Raw genomic sequence first — 7357 nt, forward strand, 5'->3', positions numbered from 1 at the left:
ACAGAGATAGGATTATTCTTCAATCCTGGAACATGCATCACTTCCTTCAATACAAAGGGTTTACTAGACTCCCTCTCAAAGGAAATGGTATCGATACCGGTCGCACTGTATCTACCATCATCGCCCATCTCGATGTGCATTCCAAGATCTTTCTCATCCAGATCAGAAAACAAATCTCGATCTCCTGTCATGTGAAAAGACGCACCATTGTCCAAGAACCATACCGATCCCATCACACTTGATACCAAGCATGCGATCAGTGAAAAAACTAGCTCAAACTGCGAGGCTAAGGCCTCTCCCACTGCAGATCCAGTAGCTTGCTTATTTTTCTTCTTCTGCGGACAATTTGTGGCATAATGTCTGTGCTGGTGACAGTGAAAGCACTTCACCTTGGACATGTCCTGCTTCTTTCCTTTCACACCAGAATGAGAATCTTTCTTGTTCTTCCCCTTCTTTGCTTTGGCAGCCAAAGTGCAATTTTCTTCATCAGATGCCTTTGATGAAGATCCGTCCCTGGTATTCCACCTGATCTCCTCTTGCACAAGATCAGACCCAAGTCTCTCCCATCCTGGAAATTTTTCCCGACCATTGACAGAGTCCTGATAGGAATGCCAACTCTTCAGAAGACCAAGGAGAGCCAAGCTCACCAAGTCCTCATCATCGACAGTCACCCCCACACTTCCCAGCTCATCCCGGCATTGGGTGAACTTCATGAGATACTTGGGCATACTGTCTCCTTTCTCACACTTAATGTTTCTAAGTTTATCCTTGAGCTTCAGCTTCCTCTGGTTGCTCTTTCTTTGGAATAAATCTGTCAACACTTTCCACATCAAGTATGGAGAAGCCTTTCCATGCAGGCTAGATACAATGTGATCCTTCACGCCCTCCAATAGAATCCTTCGACACTTTGCTGTCTTCTTTTGCCAAGCCTCAACTTGAGCAGCATCAGTAGGCTTTGGGACCTCAACATCTATGAACTCCTTCAACCCATTGTCATCTAACACCGCCTCCATCCTGTCTTTCCATGCAATATAATTCGATCTGCCTTCAAGGACATACTCCAATCGCAATCCGTTGAAAGACATTTCAACTTCGACACCAAGAAAACACTGCTGCAAATTCGAATTCCACCAGCTCAAAACTCAACCGCTTCTGATCTAAAATTCGTGAGAACAAAGTATTTCTCGTATAGAGATTGACTGTATAGGCATTTACCAGATATCTCACCTTCCAAAATAAGGATGAATCCAGAGGCTACCTGGCCCGATTACGGACTCTGCCTGAAGAAATAAAATGTAATCACTTTCTGAATAATAGATTTGATGATCAACTTCGCTCTGATACCATGTATAAATTTGAATAATATAACACTTATTCATAAAGATTATCCTGATTATACACTATTTGCGAAATGCATGCATAATACATAACCTCCTATACCATTGATCATCAATTTGCGGAATTAAAAACAATCACATGCGCACATTGAAACATCAATCACACATATCAACACAGTATGTAATGCGGAAAGCATACAGCTGAAAACCCCCAAATATCTGTATATTATAATGATAGAGAACATGTAACAATACATAGTACAATACTCCTCACAAGTACTCAGTACTATCTCCACATGCTACACACAAAACTAGCTAAGATCTGAACAAGTCACGGGTTCAAATCTCCTCCACTGTTTGCCTGCCTCTACTGCGCAATCCAAGTTGACAATAGATTAGATCCAAGTTCGAATTCCCTTGGCTTGTACTGCGCAATCCTCATTGGCAATCTCAATCAATGATTGTGAAAATCTCATGCACATCTATAGTCACAACTAATAGTAGTCTCACTCATTCACCCACCTCTAACACTTGTCTCCACTGAACTGTCCATGCACTGAGTTAACTGATGTATTCTTTAGTTGATTTATGAGTTAATAATAGTGAATTAATTAATAATTAATTCACATCACTCATCACTAGTGTATTTGGCAGTTAGACTAAATACAACTAGTTCAACTAAGTCAAACTGAACACAACTCCATCAACTCCTCAATCAACTCCACCAAACTCAATCACTTGAGTTCTAACTGAAGTCCATCATGCAATAGCTCAACTAACCCATAGGAAAAGCATATTTCCTTCTCGCAGTTGCATGAGCCACATCTGTAGCTCGAACTAAAGTTCTGCAAGAGGATAAGAAAATGTTTATAGTCCAAATATTATTAAGAGCTAATAATATTCGACTATTCTATTTTTAGACTGGCAGTCTAAAACTAGACTCCGCCCATATTTCTAAAAATAGAGGTCCATCTATTTTTACCAACATGACCAATCATCCATAAATAGCATCCTGTAACTCATAGACCATGATCCATATGTCTAAAAATAGACATAGTCTAAAAATAGACTTTGCGCCGAAAATAGCTTGCGGCCCACTTAGTGAAGGCGACTTCTTTTCACTAAGCTCCATCATCTTGTTGCATTTTCAACAGCCTATTGGTATGCCCTTCATGGATGAAGTGTTGACCTGATCTTTGGCCACTTCCCTAATCTTCTTATTGTAATCTTCCTGTGTCATTAACTTATCATTTATAACTAAGGGATTTGGTAATCCCTTTTTCCTCAAAAGTTCGAACTTAACCATGAACCTATCAATGGCCAGTTGCATGGTTTGACACTTATCCTCCAAGTTCAACATCAAATTCCTCTTAGTGAGGACTCTTTTAACTTCCAAAATTGTACATATCCTGCCAGGTATCTCTAGTTCTTGTAGCTCATATTGTTCTTGGAGTTGAGGAAATGAATGACCCTTGCTGCTTCCTCTGGCATATCTCCAAGTTTTGCTTTAACCCTCTAGATGGCTTCTATAGCCTACTTTATCAAATCAATTTCTTAAAAAATGACCTGGATGGATGGCCAAATATCATTGACAGAGTCAATGATATTGGCCCACAGTTTCTCCTTAGCCTAACCTAAAGTTTCATTGAGTGTTAGTTCCTTCTCCAGTCTTTTGATTCTTTCAGTCATCCTTGTGGCCTTCTGTTTTTCTTCTATGTACATGATTTGGGCCAATTTGTAATCTATTTCCAGGCTCGTGACTTTTTCCTTAAGTTTGTTCATCTCCGTGGTCTGAATGGACATTTCTTCTGTTGCTTTGACCAGCCTGTTTTCTTCATCACCAGTAGAGCCTGTTGCCAATGTAGTTGGTGTAAATGTCGTTAGTGTAGTGGACATTGGAGCAATGGGAGTTAAGGATGCTGCCAAAGTAGAAGGTACAGTAGTGGTAACTGTTGGAATGATAGTTGCAGGAGCATCATCAAGACTAGCTTGTTTGAGCTGCATCAAGCTATCCAGTTCTTTCTCCATCTCCTTCAACTGATCATTTAGTTGCAGCACTAGGTCCGTTGTCTCTTCATGTTTTCTCTGACTTTCCAGGACCTCCTTTGTCTGTGGCTGTTGTGAATGAGGCAGCTTAAGCTGTTTCTTGAGGGCTTCTATGTATTCATTCTTCTTCTTGATTAATTTCTCTGTGGCTTTAATATCACTTGGGACATGGTTGAGTTCAATGACCAAGTCCTCCAATGATTTATCCTGTTATCTTTGGCCTGTGAGGAGGCCTTTTCCAACTTGTGTTGGGATGTCACATTATCCAATGAATCATGAAGCTTGTGGTCAACCGTGGCCTTTCCTGTAAGGGTGGAGTAAATCATATCTCCTATCTGTTTGTGTAACTCTATCTGATCAATGGGATGAACATCCCTGGCGAACACCTCAAAATTTGTCTTTTTATAGTTAGCAGAGGTTTTTGGTTGGTTAACAGTAGGTTGAAAAAATGACACCTTCATCTTGCCTGCTTTGATGTCAAAGGCTGACATCAATCTAGTCTGGTTTGGTGGTGTAAGCTTAAGATATTGGGCATATGTCTCTCCCTTCAACTTTTCATTCCTCGTCTTTAGTTCTTTGAATCTGTCTTTGATATCGTTTTCCCTGTCAACTTGCCTCACAAAGGAAGAAACCTCCATACTCTATTGTCTCTCTATCATTTGTGTGTTGGAGGCTGATGGCTGTTGTGTTTTACCTGATGCAGTGGTTTCTTTACTTCTCTTCCCCATTGTCTCAGTGTCAGTTATTTCCTTTGAAGCAATGTTTTCCTCCTGTTCAGACACAGGATTCAATTTGGGCCTCTTTCTTAGCTCAAACAACTCATCAGTAGTCTCCATGGCAGAGTTGGATGCTTCTTCCTTGTTCCTTTTAGGATTCTTCTCCTCATTGACTAGGGTCTGAAGCACAGTATGAACATTCATTGTTTCTCCTATTTCTCGAACCTATGGGAAAGAGCTCTGGTCAATTTTTTTTTCAAGGTCAATCAGTGTGTTCTCAACATCCACAAATGTGTTGTCCATATCAATCAATGTGTTCTCCACCCACTCAGATTAGTTGGAAAACTGTTCAATTTCTAGTCTCAGGTGGTGAACGTATGGTCCCAACTTGACCTTAAGTCTCAACTTGTTTATGACCCCACGAGGGTCATACTGCCATATGAAGCTGATTTTGAATTTCATCTACTGTAGTAACTTATCGGCCTCTTGTCTAGCCTCTCTATTGTTGCAAATGAATGGGCCCAATTGGTTTTTCACCTTGAACTGGGTTTTCTTCCTAGCAGATAGGAAGTGGACCTCATTAGAATTTATGATTTGTCTGAAATATTCAAGGGAAAATATCCTCATAGGAAGGTATTTTGGAAATTTATAAGGGGCTAACTGGCAGCCATAGACTCTGATCTTAGTGTGGTTCTGGTAGAGGTACCAATCTCCCACCTTGCTATTCTTTGCCAAATGTAACACTCTCTTGATGTCTTGGCTGGTTCTAGGTTCAGTATTAGAAGTCAACGCGTTCATGACTGCGTACAAAAAGGAGTCTATGAAATATTTGCAGGTGAATGTTGTGGAAAACTTCTAGACCAAGGGTGTCCAGTAGACCATTGATCTCTCCTTTCCCTTGGTGTCCAATTTCTAGATGCTCATAGGGAACTTATCTTTTGGGTAATACAAAACATATAAAACAACACTGAAGATTATTTGAAAACTCTTTTAGTGGGCAGTCTCGTGAATTGTTCATGCATTGTATCTACAATGAACTGAGCATAATCATACATGATAGCAGGTGGCTTGCCTGGAGCGAAAATGGATAGGAAGGCCAGGATGACCTCATCCACATGCTCATCTAATGTGTATCCTAGGATGCATGAGAGCATGGTGATTATGTGTCTGCTAGTTTCCGAGAAAATGGTGGCAGCATAGGGTGGGGTATCTGTAGGAGTATGGTGGTCTTCAATGATGAAATTTTGGAATATTTTCTTGATTTTCACCTAGTCTAATGTGATCTATAAGTCCAATAGGTTTCCAATGGATAGAGGGGTCTAATTAGCGCTAAATTGGATTTGTAGCATTTGGTTGATTGACTCATATTTAATGGTGAATAACAACTCTTGGTTTGGGGCAACACTAGCCCTTTGGCTAGGGATATAACATGCATGACAAAAATGCACAATATCTGGGAAAGGGTGAACTTCTGGGAATGCGTATTTGGGTAAGTTGGATTCCCAAAGGTTGATGTCATTTGCATGGTTCAAAAATATGTCCTTACTCTAACAATGGAGCTTCAGAAGGTGGGCTGGAGTTGCAGTGTCTTTTATTTGGAAATCCCTGTCTGTTAGGACCAAATGGTCAATGCCTAGGTGGGGGTTTGACAAAGGTCTGACATCTAGAGAGGTCTGGGCAGCCATCTTTAGTATGAAATGTGGGAATTAGGCTTATACATCTTGTAGAAGTGAAGCTTTGACATCTCTGGTGGAGTGAAAGGGTAGTTTGCAGGTCGGAAAAGAGGGGTTTGGGTATTTAGGGGGGAAATACTCTCAATTTAGGGAAAACTAATTAAATTCAATCAATTTAACATTTGAATTCACTGTACGTTTTTAAATTTGAGAGGGTCATTCTAGCCTCTTGTAAAAAATACAAGGAAATGGTGGCATAGGTTGCAAACTTATTTCAATGGTAGCTGTAGAGGGTACTCTGGCTTCAACTGTGCACTGGATAGCTGAATTGAGCGTCTGGAGCGTGTTCGGGAGGCAATCAATGGTCAAATTTTGTTGCAGATGCTTAGGGTGGCACAGGAAGGCTTAGGAAGCTTTCACAAATCGAATGAGCAAAAGGGTGAAAATGAGCGTCTTCGACCTTTTAATTGGAAACGGTTAGAATTTGGCATGGAATTTCATAATGAACAGTGGGTGGTTTCGGCTTTTGGCAGGGAGGTGGTTTTGGGGGTCATCGCACTGCTTTTGGCAGTCAGGCGGTATTTCCCCCAGACCACGTGAGTTCACTTAGTGTTGCCATGTAACTGAACAGGGCCCGAGCAAAACCGTGAATCTCGCGTGCTCTCGGGCGGGGAAAGTTAAGCAAGGGAATCAGTGCGATATGGCTGTGCACCGTCAGATCTAGGGATGGAAGATTAGACGGTTGTCACGCGGTGGAGCTACACAAAGGGAACTCGGGTGGAGATTTGTGAGGCCCGAGGGGTCAATTACAAGTAATTGTAATTATTTAATGAATAAAGTGGGGATTAAACATATAATGAACATGTTTATTGATTGGGACCACGGTTAAATGTGGCGGGGTTTGTTAAATGCACTACGGTGGTGGGTTAAAAGGTTTTATGTCGGGGAAAATGTGAATTTGCAGAGTTAATTAAATAAATGGGAGGGAAAAAAAAAATAAATAAAGGGGTTTTGTGGGTTTTTTAGGTGAAATATGGAAATTAATAAGGGGAAAATGATTTTTTCAAAGGGGAATGGGTTTCATACTAGGGAAAAGGGGTTTTGGGTTGGGAAATGACTTTCGGAACATAATTTGCTAGGGAAATGTGTGAAACCAAGGGACAAGGGTGAAAATGAAGGGAGAAAGGGTATTTTAACAAGAAATGATGGGATAATGGGGAAAATTAGTAAGTATGTAGTGGGGGATGAAATGAAAGGAGGGGAAGTTAATTAAATCATCTTGTGGACATCCTTTCACTTTCATACCTACTCCTGCACACTAAAACATTGGATTAAGCATGATAAATGTGCTTATGCTTCAATCAATTTTGTACATCTGCAAACTTTCTTCTACTTACCCTTTACTTACCTTAACATTTTTTCTTCACTTTATTGGGTGCATTTAAGCTAGCAGACCCTTTCTTTCCCTTTTCTTTTGTGAAACAAACTATCTAATTCTAACCTTATATCTTCCAATGGCTCAAATTAAGCTTATGAGCACATTTTATTTTTTTACCTAATTACTGATCTGCGAAGATTAAACAGT

The sequence above is a fragment of the Pinus tabuliformis genome, chromosome Q, assembly GCF_031772625.1.
Source record: "Pinus tabuliformis cultivar Carrire ecotype Pingquan chromosome Q, CPIR1, whole genome shotgun sequence".
NCBI lineage: Eukaryota > Viridiplantae > Streptophyta > Pinopsida > Pinales > Pinaceae > Pinus > Pinus tabuliformis.